Source organism: Ictalurus furcatus, chromosome 20 (genome assembly GCF_023375685.1).
Source record: "Ictalurus furcatus strain D&B chromosome 20, Billie_1.0, whole genome shotgun sequence".
NCBI lineage: Eukaryota > Metazoa > Chordata > Actinopteri > Siluriformes > Ictaluridae > Ictalurus > Ictalurus furcatus.
This window is the reverse complement of record NC_071274.1, coordinates 19,707,377-19,722,991: the sequence shown is the minus strand read 5'-3', so window position 1 is coordinate 19,722,991 and position 15,615 is coordinate 19,707,377.

Here is a 15,615-nt window from a genome sequence, read left to right as displayed (position 1 = left end):
GAGTATATTATGAACATGTAAGCCAACTATATATATACTACTATGTTCTAAAGGAAGGAAGTGCTATAAGTGTTTTTTTTAAAAGCATTAAAACACAGAGCAGCTCTTGTTGCTGACAGAATCCATGAGGCCCACACTGCCAAATACAACAGTCCATCCATTAGGACGTGAGCATGCGGCCCTTATCCGAAGACTGTTTCCTTTAAGAGAAGCGCTAAGAGCTGCTCAGGGTTTATGGAAGGCCAAAAAGGGCTGAAATGCCTAAAAAAACGCTGCATATAGGAAGTCCATACGTTCAGGCTGCACAACGAGGGTTGCCCGCGTTTGAGGTTTTTGGCACTCGCTTACAATAGAAGGATACGGCTGTTATTTTAATGATGGAGGCATGAATAGAATGGAGGCCCGGGCATCCATGTCTCATGTTGGATGGATCTGATGACTGATAGATGAAGGTGTGGATGTGGTTTGTCCTGGGTTTTTTTTTTTTTTTCATGTCAGTGTATGTTCATGTGGTGTCAAAAAGGGATGTTGGATTTGACAGACGGATTAGATATTCTGTAAATACTTTAGGATAACAAAAAAACAGATCTTGGGTGTATATATAGTGTAGTCTATCAATGGTTATGAAATTAAAACAGCTCAGCGTTTGCCGTTTAAGAGAGCGGACCTCGGTTCCTGATAAACATCACCATCATTTCACACACTTTTGCCCCATAGGGTGGTTAGCGGGGGCCTACCTAGAGCTGAATTTCCCTCACTTTCACCAAATCAAAACACAAGGATTGTCTTTCATCTCAGGAATTGCACACGAGCTGACCTCATCGCCCAGAAGAGGAGAAAAGGGGTGTTCAGCGGGCAGTACAGGGCAGGCGTGGATTTTATCATGAGCCTTCACGTTCTCTAACTGGAGAGGGAAAAAAAAATGGATATTTGATTAGCAACCTTGGTAACACAATGGCAAGGTCACAATAGTCTTCATAGCTAGATATGATAGGCAGAAGTACACACTAGATAAGGTATGTGGTGTGCTATAATTCCACAGTCTTCAGTTATACCTCATATTTCCTATTTACCGACTGTTAGTCAGGCTCATTGCATGCATTTGCTTTGGATTTGTCCACTGCGACTGGCAATGGTTAATAGTTTCAGACTGTGATACTGTTCAGGAGAGCAGGGTGACTCATTAATAGAATTTAAAAGCATTATAGGAGCTGGGCTTAATGCGATAAAGACCTGAAATAAGATGAAACAATCCTGTAGGCCGTCAATGTGTTGACATCTGTGATGAATCTTTTGATGTCATAAACGTGATGGTGACCGTAGTTGAAATGTGCTGTTGAGGGGGAAAAAAAACAGTGTATGGATCATTTGGTCCTCTCTGGGCTCCAGCTTGAGTCTATTATTGATGTCATCTTGATCCAATTTGATGAATTTTAGGGGTTCGCCCAAAGAGAGGGGCCGTCCGGAGCAAACCCAGGTCACGTTTCTCCAGATTTCACCTCGTTTCTCGCGCTGATGCTATCCTCTTCTCTCCTCTTGCATAAACACACACACACACACACATATGCAGACCACTAATGTCTACTAATATTCCTAGCTGATGTATGGTTATTGCCTTTGCTTTTGTGTGAATCTCCAAGATTCCAGCATGCTCATTTAGCCAAACCTATCTCTTTCAAGTTGACCTTGAGCCAACCATTCTTATGTGAATGACTCTGAAACCTTGCAGAATCTCATTCAAGACTAAACAAGAAACAGGTTGTTCTAGAACGCACTTTACTTAAATAGAGCGCGGAGGTAAAGATTAATCCATCGCCGTGCCAAAGGTCACTAGCGCTAATATGCCTCGAGAGATCTCGCATGCAGAAGAAGCTGAAAGCATCGGAGCCTCCTCGTGCTGGATTGTGTTGCGTAATAAATCGGTTACCAATTTGTTTTCTAAATTAAAACCCATTTTGCCTCCACCCTCTGTCAACCTAAGACCCTGTCTCATTTATTTTAAATCTAATTTACTTCTCCTTGGCCCATATCCGCAACTGAAGCGTCTGGCTTTGATCCGCCCATGCCTCTGTGAGGTAATGGCGCAAGCAGTGCCATGTTGCATTCAGCAATGACGAGAATCATAGCCGTGGAAGCGCGAGGTTGTGGCCCGGCACGGCGTCCAGTGGCCTCAGGCGGCTTCAGGACCGACTCACACTCACGCTTTATTGAGTCTGGCAGGCCTGAACTTTGTGCTCCTCACATGAGCTCACTGAGGTGATGAGGTGAAAAGTAGAACGTAGATGCAAAAGTGTTTTTTTTTTGTCCCTGAAAGGGGGCTTTGTGGAAAAAAAAAATCACCAGAAGGATGGATACATATTCACTTTCATATTTAATAGATAAATACAGCATTGAATATTCCAATACCAGTATCAGGTACTGATATCATTGCTCATTTACTCATACTAGTAAAAATGTTTCAATACCGACGTCGGATACTACGTGAAACTACAGTATGTGACGTTATCACGCGACAGAACAGACGACACGACAAGACAGCGATCAGGATGTATTTCACAATTAATGACGCCAATCAAAATAAAGCAGACAGCAAACTGTGTTCTGCATCCATACTGATAAAAAAAAATGTATACATTTGTTATTTAGTTGTCCGTTATATATCTGGATGGGAAAATCTCATGCATTATTTTGTCATTGAGTCAGAGGACATACAAGATACGAGCCAGTAGCACCTAAATGCACCTAGAGAGGCGTAGAGCAGGATACAAGTGTTTGTACAAGCATTTCCACATTGCAAATACAATACTGTAGCTATCGTCAGCCATGCCATTATGTCCAATAAGAGACTCATTTGGCAATGAGCCAGCTTCAGGAAAGGAAGTTACAGTGTGAAAGGAAATGAGGTTCTGAATTTAAAGGTTGAAGTTAAAATCAAGTTTAGAAGTAAGACAAGTTTAGGTGCTCTTATGTATCTAGGGATTACAAACATTTTATAAATGGCATGTAATAATTGATAAATATTTGAAAATTACATTTGATTCTGCATCAGACGTTTTATTTTGTTAGACCACTTGGTACAGTTTTACACTGGAACCGACTTCTATACAAAGACGTTTATGGAACTTGGGCTTTTTTGTAAAAAATAAATAAATTAAAAAATAAAAATAAAAACTTGCTAGGGATTAGTTTGCCTTTAAAACCTATCATTCAAAATGGCAGCTCATGCTTTTGAGATTAAAAAAAAAATAAAACCATGAATTAAAGTGTAAAAAATTAAAAAATTAGGCACTTTCAGAATGATTCTCAGCATGGAACTCAACATTTAGCCAATAACAGTCATCCATCTGTCACCTTCAGGACGGGAAATGAATGCCGTGAAGAGACATGAAAGATGAGATGAACCACGGGAAAGAAAATATCTTCATTTAATGTGATGTACATATAATTCAAATATACAAAGTTCATATTCATATACTTTTGTCAGCTTCCAAGCGCCTTACACTTTGGACAGTCCCTTGTAGATTTCTACATTTACAAATACTTGTTTTAAATTCATTTAAATGATTCAATTATTTCAATTTAATAGTTTTAACCGTACAACAATACTCATGCCAAGTGTTGGTTGGGGTCTTAGTTAGGTTTCATGAAATTTGGAAACATTGGGGATACTTTGGATAAATCATGGTAGTGGGAGAAGACAGCAACATGAACTCTGTAATGAAGATCTTGTTTTACAGCACTGAGCATTCTCACTGAACACACAGAGAGAGAGAAATGTGACTCTGACTGGAGTGGACTTGTGATTTTTGGCCACTCTTATGAACGGTTTCGTCCCAGAACCTCAACTAAAGTTTGTGTAAGAATTTCAGAAATCTGTGGTGTCTAAGATTACCACAACCCCAAATCTCAGTTAAGTGTAATTCTAACCCATCTCATGGAGCAGCTTGCACCTTATTACAGTTCTACACAAATAGCTTAAAGCTAAGAGAATTAGCCACTAAACCCTAATGCATTTTGGGTATTATCAGCTCCAAAGTATAAAAATCAACAAGGATTAGGAATGGCTGATGCAATTACCTTAATCTTTATGTAGTCTTTGGGAGACCGCGGAGCTTCTTGTAACTTAACTTTATCCTAACTCTATTGTGCTTTAATTGTCATTCGAAAGTTTGTTAGCTTGTTAACATTTTGAACATGAATACATGACAAGCAATCTTAGAGAGGTTTTACAATGAACCCTAGAACAAAGGGTTTAATAAAGAAAGCCAGAACCATTCCCCAACATTCACGCTAGCAAGTAACAGATGACCAGTGAGATGTTCTCAGTTCTAAGCAAATTAGTTTTGATACGGTAAAGCGACATATCCGAATGTTTCCTTGAACCAATCCTCTGGTGCGTATGGGCCAACATTTCTTCAGTTCCCTTTGCAAATTTAGTTCCTACGTGCAGTTAGTTCCCAGTTACTGTTTGATGTGCAAAAAAGGAAGGAAAACTTGTAACCATGGTTTCATCTTATCCTGCCATATAAGACCTCCCATTAAATGTGTATAGACACATTAGGGAGAGAAATAAAGCTTGAAAGGAAGTAGGAGAAATTGTTGGTGCCGATGGTGAATGAACACAGCTAGTAGAGTTAGCTTGCTTTGCTAATCTGTCAAGGAGATTAGTACTAAGTCTATCATGTAACTCAAACACCTAAAAGCGCAAACAATAGAGGTTGCTACACACGCACGAGACAATCTACACGCAACAAGAGTGACTTGTCTCCTGATAGTGTAAACCATCCAAAGAAGCCTTTGAGCAGCCTTTTTTTTTGTCCATATGAACTCCACTACAAATCCTTCTTACACACTGCAATCATCTGTACAGTCCACTTTAGCTTGTGTTACATCCGAGTCCAGGCCAGCGAAACTGACAGCAGTGACAGAGCCGTCATCTCACACCCGCTGCCCTGCTGCCCTCAGAGCGTCAAATTCCTTCCTCTGGCTCTTAACACCTGCTCCTGACACCCATCTGAAGGACAAGAGGGGGGCAGACATGAGAAAGAGAAGCTGTTTTGGCTCAGGGTGTCCTATAGTAAGTACTCGCCGCTGGGTGGGCACTCGAGAGGCAGCTGTTAGGTTGGGGTTTTCTACAACGCTAAAGAGTCCAGGTCCTAGATTGAGACTGTACTTCTTTGACTTGATCTGCTTAAACCCTGTTTTGAAAACACCAAGCCATAGCTCACTTATGCTAAGCAAATGTTGTTGCCTTGCTCAATACGTGATGCCATAAATCATGCTAGACAGAATGTGGGTGTAATGCAGTGACACTATCTGTATCTGTGTAATGCACAAAAAAGAACCGTATCTGTATTCAGATTTAAACCTGAACTTGGTGTAGTCTAAACCAGAAGAGGTTTTGTTGTTGTTGTTGTTGTTAAATATGAAAGCCACCACTATGTCACTGCAGAAGAAACCAAGAGGTGGAAATGCCAGCACTGTCAGCATGGTGTCCAAATTTTGACTCTGACAGTTCCTCAACATCATCTACATCCCTCAAGTTCATAATTGGTCTTAACTATAGATGTGAGTTGGAATGTTTTTGTATTCTCGCTCATGCAGTTATGAGCTTCTCTTTTTTTTTGTACTGCTTGTGATATTTTTCTATCATCCAGTCTCCTCTAGTCTGAAACAGATGCCCTGTGAACCTTTCTGGCAAAAAAAAAGTTCAATAGTGTACCTCTTATTTGTATCTGTATTTGTATGCTTTTAGAACACATTATCTCTTAATTATGAATACTATATTTGTATTTGTTACAGAAATACTTCTACATGGACTTATTCAGTCCGTACTGGATTTCATGGAGTTTTTTGTGATTGTTGTTGCCAAAAATGCTTGATTTCATGGCGTTTTTTTTTTTTTCAAAATTTGTGATGTTTTTTGTGAGGTCTTTTTTTTTTTCGGTCGAAGTGGCAAAGTTGCAATTGCACGCAGAAAGAAATTGCAGTCTTTCGCAGTGATTTTTGTTGGTAAATGACACTTTTTAGCTGTACTCATGTTTGACGCAAGCGAATTCGAAAAGGGCTTTGACTGAATGTGTGTTGTGATGATGTCACATGATACGTCTTGGTCCGAATCTGTGGAAAAACCTTAAAGTTTGAAAAATTTCAAGGTCCTCCGAATATTGCGGAGTTGACTTGATTTTGTGTTAATTTCTGCGAGTGTAAAATTCTTTTTTATTTACTTTAAGTTACAGTCTTTAAGGAAAGAGTGTCTGCATCTAAACAGTGTGGTGCCAATCCAGAAAGTTTAGGTCATTATAATTTATATTCTTCTTCATTATAATAACAAAATTCTAGCATGTGATGCACTATTGGAGTCATACACCATGCTGAGCCACCCAACAACCATCTTCCCAGAACATGTTTGTTACTCGACTCTCAAAATAGATGCTTATCTGCCATTAATCAGCGTACCTGTTGAAGAAAACCTAATCACCCACCACCTAACGCCAGTCAGCCCTGGCATCGAAGAGAGCAGTCACGAATACCAGCATACGCAAAAAGCAGCCTGGCATTGAACCAAGCAACTCCCAGCACCCTTATCGCCTGCATCACATCCTCCATTGAGCTACACTCCCAATGATACTGGCTCCTGCACAGGGGCCCTGCTCTTTTCATCATCGGAGGAGGCAGGGCCCAAGACACGACCACTCACATTCACTTAGTGTCCTCAGTGAGTCACCTGCCATTTCAGACAGAATGAGAGTTGTACCCTGGAGTGCAGCATTTGGGGGAATTTTGTTGCGCTGGAATGGTGGCATGACAAGGTTCGATTTCGGAACCGTTTACGTAGGCTGAATCTGCAGGTCAAGTTGGGACAAGTGGATGAGTGCATTATAAAAATGTATTTTTTTTGTTGTTGTTATCATGTCTTGATTTGAATCAACTATAAATGTCTGAAAACACTGTAAAGAAAACCAGCTGAATTCCATGATTCACCATTCATGGGAATGCAAAGGCATTGGATTTCTTACATAGATTCCCCCTCAGTTGTTCCAATACCAAAGAATTCTTTCTGAGATCAGGTTGTCCGAAGGGCAATCAGGTAGCTTAGCCTGCCAGTTTGAAAAAGCCTGATGAATCATCGGAATCAACCGTGGTTTTATCTTATTGTTCACCGTTGTGCCCTAAGCTCCAAGTCTCCACCGTGGCCGACTCAGCCGCTTTTAATCTCCAGACAGTGATGACACCATCAGCTCTGATAGGGCCCACAAGATAGTGCAGCCCAGTTCTTCTCAAGCAGTTCAAGCTTCCCTGTGCTGTGGAGGCTTAAGGCAGGTATAGACAAGCTCACTAAGAGGGGCTTTGTGGCTATGCTTGCTCTCTGAACGAGGGAGGAGGGAGCAAGGACATTCCACTTCCATTTATCTCACTCTTACAAGGATATTTATCTTTGTTCATCTCCCGCTGGGTCTTGCTTTTGTCCTGTATGACTTTGAATAGAACTTCTATATGCCTCATCTTCGTCTGATCACTGTGCTTTGCGCTTTATATACCTACGTTTAGCAAGGACATCTATGCAGTGAAAAGGTATACTTTGGGAAAAAAAAACGATCTGATCATTTTCCATTGACTCATTTGCATGTTTAGTCATCCATCATCACCGTCATCATCATCCATGCTTTCAGTGTTCAGTATCTGACTGGACGACTGGCTTTGTGTATTCATCCATGCTCAGACTTCGACTTGGAGTATACCTGCTTCCTGTAAGGCAGCATGCAGCACTTACGTGGTAATATTCACTCTGTTTTAACTTGGTAACTATCAGTGAAAATCCATGACTCTCGGCATAAACATCCCCCAGGCGCTGGTAATGCTATCTGGCCAGACCGAGTAGACTGACGTGGGTGGGGGCGGAAGCACACTTATAGTGACAGACTTACACCTGGAAGGTCTTGGACTCTTAAATGATGTGTTGAAATCTGGACTACTGGTACTTGAGACTCAATAAGATGTCACAGTTGCAAATATTTGGTTTGGTTTTTACATCCATTCACTTACAAACATGTAGGGAAAACATACAGAAGGGTGACAAATGAAAGGAAAACCAGTATATAGGTTTTTTTTTTAGCTAAGGTGTTGGGCCAACATGAGCCACAAGAACAACTTCAGCACCTTGACATGCTGTAGATACCTACAAGTCTCTGGAAGTTGGTGTTTTGATGATGGGTCTCAAGCTCTGTCCAACACATCTCTCCAAAATCTCCCATAGTTTCTACTAGGTTGAGATCTGGTGAATTCATTTTCATCCTCATCAAACCATTCAGTGGGCCCTCGTGACCTGAGGTCATCTTGGAAAAGACATTAGGAGAAAGGTGATGAGTCAGAAGAAGTTTGTATTGATTCCTTCACCACCCGCCAAATTCCTTCACCACCCGTTACTCAGTGTGCTAATAGTAACAGAATTTTATATGACATTCATGTATACTTGTCTCCAAATTAGATGCGCATACTTGGCCACTGATGAAAGAGTCTGAATAAGAGGTTTAAAAAAGTGCTTGACATTTCCAATTCTGAATTTATTTTCAGAAAATACCTATCAAGGACTTTACCGATTCTGCATCAAGCAGATGTCGAGATGAGTTGAACACTCCTAGTCTACTCCCATCCTCTGTATGAGATAGAGACAAGCTTCAGTGGAATCTTCCAGATGCTGTGGCTCCGCTTGTCCTTGGGCAAAGTACAAGTGCTTAGTCACTCTGCAATAATTTGGTCCTGCTTCCCAGAAAGTGCATTTTCATACTTGTATTTGATCCTTTTCTCTATTCTCTGTATCTACGGTGCAGTTTTGAGCAGCTTTAAACATTTTAATACCACGTAGGATTATTTATTAGCAGGTAGGGGATGAATTTTTGCTATGAGATTAAAACATAAAGAAAAAAGCATTTGTATTCAAATTTGTATATGACCGTAGAAAAAAAATGTCTACTTAATTAAAATGGGTTTGTGTTTTGTATTTCTCCATTACACTGAACACTTATCAAAGGCAGCACTTTATGTTTCGTCATGAGTGTTAAAGTTCATAAACAGTGCACCAGTGCTTGTTAGAAAATCGACTAATTTAAACGCACACGAGCGATTACTTATTATCTCGAGTCAAGTGAACTGTTATGACTATGCAAGTGTGTCCATGAACTTGTCCAGAAGGAAATGAAGAGTATAACCTGACTTCTTTTTCGACTGTTGTTATTAGATGTTTGCAGTTGTGATTGCATAAGTATTCACCCCTGTTGCTGTGAAACCCATACATTAGTCATCAGAAGTGTGCAATTTAAAATACACCAGTTCCTGGCAATTTCAGTAGCTGTAATTGTGGTTCTACCAAGTATTAAACCCAGGGGGTGTGTATATATACATATGCAACCAAATAATGCCTGCTTTTTTTCTTTATTTCTTTGCGCCATTGTCCAATTTACTTCACTGAATGGGAGTGAAAACTTATGCAAGGCACTTTGCATTGTTTTAACACATAATTGTTTTTTATTACTTACCTTCTGTTCCAGTAGCTAGTGTCCTATCAGGCAAAGCTGCTACAATCTTGTAGCTACATAAAGTTAAGGTTCCTGGCACAATATTACTTTAGAAAAGAACATATTTAATTGATCAGGATTTTATACAAAGTAGTAGAGACTAACAGCATGGTTTCTGAAGGATAGCTAGCATTAGAGTTAGCATAAGTTATCAACCAGCAGCATGCTATTAAGTGAAGTGGCAATCTGAGCTCATGTCTTCCGTATTCAAAATACAAAAGGTATTTTTACACTATGGTATATATTATTTTCATACATTTACATTATATATTTTATTGTTATTGATATCAGAAGCATTCAAGGCATTCTCTGCTCATAGCATGAAAATGCTACAGCAGAGAAACAGGAAAATACTACATTCGTTTCCAGGTACAGAATTTGCAGACAGTCCCGCAAGATGATTTCTCATTGACATACCTGTCCCCTTTCCACCCGTCTGTTTTTCCAGCACAGTTCCTCAAGTCATCGCCCCTCACCCCCATCCTGGCGAGGACCTCCAATGTCAGAGCGATGGTTTTGCTTACCTGCTTTGAACAATACCTGTGAACACCTGCAGAAAGTGTCATATGTGTGTGTGTAGGTACATGGTCAAGTCTAAGCATGGTTTGAGAGGGGGGGTCCAGAACTCTTACACTCACTTTACCACAGGTGCACGCCGCTATTGTGCTTCAGCGCAGGAGGGTCATGTCTTCTCAGGCTCGGGCTTACCTGTCACTCACCTGGGTTCTTTGATTTGATCGAACACTTGAGCAGCTTCCTGTGCGGGGCTTAGCATTCCTGCGCCCAAGGTCACACAGGGCATGCTTTAAAGGGCCGATCGAAAGCTCAGGGGAAGCTGCCGTGTCATGGACTCGCTTGACAAAACGACACTGTGATTGTTTAGTCAAATGCGTGAGGATTACCAGCCATTCCTGTCACGCCGATCAAAACAGCTCTCTGTGTAATGGTTATGACGAGTGATTAATAAACGGAGATACAAAGCAAAAGCACTAAGAAGCACTACTTAGACAGTGTAACAGTCGAGCTCAAAAGCAAATCATAACAAGCTATCATTCACTCTCTTAGAGAGGACAAGTGTTATGAGAAGTATTTTATTTGAGAATTTTCGCAGTATTGTATTTATCGCTAGCTATGCCACACGAGCATATCAGCAGAGCTGACATGACCAAGTCCACCGGCTTCTGCATGTCAACAGCTGATAAGGCATAAGTGGGAGTCTTTTTCCCGGAGGGGAGGCCTGGAGTGGCTAACACACACACACACACACACACACACACACACACACATTGCTGTGCCTATGTGACGCCGTGTACCAAGATACAGGCAGAACACAGTGAACTGATGAGGGTCTCAGCGTCCGATAGAGAGCACCGAGGAAGGCCTGCCTCCATGGTAGTGGAATATTACCTAGTAAAAACTAAAGGAATCATTGAACACACCCAATGGCCATTAACAGGCCTGTTCTATCCAAAAGATTTGGGTGTTTTTTGTATTTTAGGAAACATATCAGTGCTTCGTGCGTAGCATGGATAAACTGTATTAATTAACAAAAATATTTGAGTCCTCAGATGAGGTGCATTTTGGACCTGAACAGTTAATAAACTCTTATGGTTGAAGCAATTATCCTGACTGACCATTTATGCAATTATCAAATCAGCCAATCGTGTTGCAGCAGAGCAATGCATAAAAACATGCAGATACAGATCAAGAGTTTTAGACACTGATGTTCACATCAGACATCAGAAAAAGGAGGAAAATGTCATCTCAGTGACTCTAATCATGGCAGGCTGGTTTGAGTATTTCAGAAATCTCCTGATGCACAATAGTCTCTCAGAGTTTCCCCAGAAAGGTGTGAATACAAAAATGTTCCAGTGAGCGGAAATTCTGCAAGCAGAAATGCCTTGTTGATACGAGAGGTCAGAGGAGAATAGTCAGACTGGACCAAGCTCACGGGAAGGCTACAGTAACTCAAATAGCTACTCTTTACAACCTTGCTGAGCAGAAAAGCATCTCACAACATGTTGAACCTTGCTCAACCATATTGGGCAAGAGACCACATCGGGTTCTACTTCCTGCAAAGAACCTCAGGAATCTCAGGCTACAGTTGGCACAGGTTCACCAAAACTGTGCAGTTGAAGCGTGGAAATATTGCCTTGTCAGAACATTGGCTGTGGAACCCCTGATGTGGTCTTCTGCTGTTCTGTCTCATTCTACTGTTTGATACGAAGCTCTTGACCTGTATCTGCATGATTCTATGCATTGCCCTGCTACCACATGATGGGCAGAGGCGTAAGTGTTCCTATTAAAGTGACTGGTGAGTGTATATTACATGTGTACATCTTTTATTTAATTCATTTAAATATATTACTGACATAAAAAGAACTTTTACATACTACGAGTGTATTCCACTCTGTTAGGAAGAACAGGCCAGTGGGAAAAACGTGAATATACGGCAAGAGCAGCAAAATTAGTTGTAGAATAATGTCTGACCTTGAATGTGTTTATAAACCTCCCATATTTAAAACTAATGCAAATGAACTGAATTTGATTTGATTTCATGTGCATTTCTGTCTACAAATTTCAAGTGCAAAAAGTAGCCCAACCCTAAAAATATAATCCAAATTTATTCAAAGATTACTTAAGAAAATGTAACGCATTAATGCCCACCTCTACCTATCATATTTGAAATTCTATATATTACGAATGTCATAAGTCATCACTGCTATGACAATTGTGTCTGCTTAATGAACTATCCTAAAACACCCTTTATGTTTATCTTGCCAACTATGCGTTATGAGATCTGAAGGAGATTAGACTATAGTAAACATTTTGTCATATATGACTCATCAGAGCTTACCGGTAAATCTCACTGAACCGAGTTGTTGATTGTTTGAGTTCAGATAGACAGCCCACTGCATAAACTAGCCAAGTGTGTGTTGATGTGTTCTTAAATAACTTTGTGAAGCCAATAATAGAAACATAATTTATTTTTCTGTAACTCAGGATGATGAGAAAGGGGTGTTTGCTGCGTCGTTGTTATGAGTCGCACCATTTTTATCGCAGAGGCACTGTTCTGAGGAAGGCGATAAAATGACAATCGGAATTCTAAACAAAGTGAACAGTGTTATGTCTAGAGCGTTCACTATCGCTGGGACTGTGGTGGCATTCAACATTGGGGATGGGACCTACTGGGTGGCTCTGTGTAGATTAAAATGAGCTTTGCTTGTTAAGGTAGCCAGTCTGTCTCTATGGGGCTGAGAGATGAGCCAATGCACATCAAAATGTACATTTCGACAGATAACGCAAAGTCGCCCAAATGTACATGCGGCGAAATAAATGACAAACTACTGCATCCAATTAATGTATCACAATAAAATACAGTATTTTGTATTTTGTCAAAAGACCTGTAACCTGTACTGAAAAAGTTATGTTAGCTAGCAAATAATTGCTAGTGCTGGGTATGCCTAGAAACCTAAATATTACCTACTGTAGGTTTAAGAAACCTAAAACTATACTGTAAGGGATTTTATGATACTGTCTCTAAATTGTTTGTGTATTACAAATAGTTCTGAGAGATTAGATAATACATTAGCTAAAAGATTGTCTGCATGCTAGCACCACGCGTGCTAGCTAGCAAAATTATTATCCATAAAAATACATGATTAGCAACCACGTAAAAATCTTTTAAACACTAATATCATGATGGAAACTAACACATAGCTACTTTGTTTGTTTGTGTCCCACAGAAATATATATATATATATATATATATATATATATATATATATATATATATATATATATATATATATATATAATTACAAATTAAAAGAAAATGTGCAAATGTTACCTAAAGCAGAGTAACTGCCAGACTCCATCTTGATACACTATTTTATACACTTTTAAAACAAAGACTCTCTACAGCTCATCCATCTGTTATTTGATAAGAGTATAAAGGAAGTCTTTTAGCAAACATACACACACATTGTGTTTTAGTCCTTGAACATTGGTGCATCTCCTCTAACACAGGTGGCCTTATCAGTAAGTGCATATTCTGTGCTTTTCTAACTTCTTCAATTTGAATAATAGACCACTCATAAAGCTTGGCAATAATAGTGGATATACGCTAAGCAATAACAAATTCTAAGCTATCGAAAATATACAGAGGACAGGATCAGTTGTATTCAAAATGATGCAAACTAGGAGTGAGAAATGTGTGTTCGGGGATTTCCCACAAACTGGAGTCACATCAATTTGTCCTAGTTTCACCTACATGAATATTCACTTAATATTGTATGATTAATAGCATAACCCATGTACTATTACATCCCAATCGTGTTTAAACGCTGATTTAAGCTTAAGTCAGTCTCTCTTCATGATTGAAATACATTTCAAAGTCATTATTAGGCCTTTGATGGATTAAAACATTTCTTATCACTCTGATTATTTTAACTTTTGATTGGACCTGATGGATTACATAATAAGTGTATTTAAATCATAGACTGATCAAAGAAATTCATCTATATAACGTAAATTAGTTGACAGCTGCTGGAGTAGCTAAACATAATAGCTAAATTGCTAGCCAGCTGAGTAATTATCTAAACAATATAACAGAGTAAAAAAGCCAAAGTTGCAAGGAGAGGCTATTACTACAGGAGCTAAATGATCTGTAATATGGATGGTGTCCCTCAATGGCTCTGTAATATATACTGTATATTACATATACTGTACTATGGATGGTGTCGCTTAAGGACTCTTTTGGGACCACCACACCTGCTCTAAACCTCCACCAGAATCACATAAACATTAGTTGACATGATTACTCACAAAGTTTTAAAAAAAACAACAACAACACAAAAGCATTTGTGTATAAACTATATACAGTGGGTGGGGCATTTGCCTCAATCCTGAGCTCAGGTTACTGTCTGTATGGAGTCCCACAAGTTTTCCCCATGTCTGTGTAGGTTTCCTCCAGGTTCTCCGGTTTCCAGTGGGTGGATTCGCTACGCTAATTTGCTCTATGTGTGAATATGTGTGCCCTGTATATTCCCATCTCATGCCCACTGTTTCTGGGATAGGCTCCAGATCCACCACAACCCTGACTACAATAAAGCAGTTACTGAAGAAAAATGAATTAATGAATGAATTATATGGCAATTTCTATGATTATCAAATGTAAATTGCAAAATAGTATTTTGTATACTTTAAATATGCATGTATCATGCAATAACTAAGGTGTGTATGTTAGCTTGTGCTAAAAAAAAAAAATAAAAAAATAAAAAGGGCTTTGTTCTACATGTGAGGTAACATCCATGTGGGTCTCTTTGCACGAGTAAGTGAATGAACGCCATTAACCTGAACCGTTGAACTCCACTGCATTAATTCAAGGAAGCTGTGCTGTCAATCCCGCAGCCCGGTTCGTTTTTTAGACCATTCAGAGGTCATCTGCCTGCTAACCTGTACTCATACAAAAGAGTGTGAAATCGAGTAGTGCAGCGACGGGCCCCTTTACCTTAATCTCATTTTATCAGCTAGGTGAGACAAAACATGGGGTCGTTCACATGGCAGAGGCAAGCCGTCGGTGTCCCTGCTTTTGTCTGCCGCGCATCACGCTTGAACGCAGAAAGAGAAAGATGTCGTGGCAGCATGTGTGAAAATGACTGATCGCCCTCAAAAGTGCAAGATGTGGATGAGTTCTCTTCATTTTAATGCTGCACACTCATCCTCACATGCCCTCCTCCCAACAACCCCACCCCAGCCCACCTAACCCCACCCCACCCCACCCACTTCCAGTCTGTTTTGTAGTATTAGAAATCATAAGGACAACTGACAGTTATAACTGAATCCATGTAAAGCTTCACTGCAGCAGTTTGTTAGCTCTAATCCACAGGGAGAGGCTCTGGGAATGTGGCCTGCTGAGATCTGTTCTGTTTTTATCAACCTAGAGGCACAGCTGCTCGGCCCGAAGCCGAAACCGGCACTGCACTGCATATTCTCCATTCAGCCATTTCCAACATCTTCAGCTTCTTCAGCTAGTCTC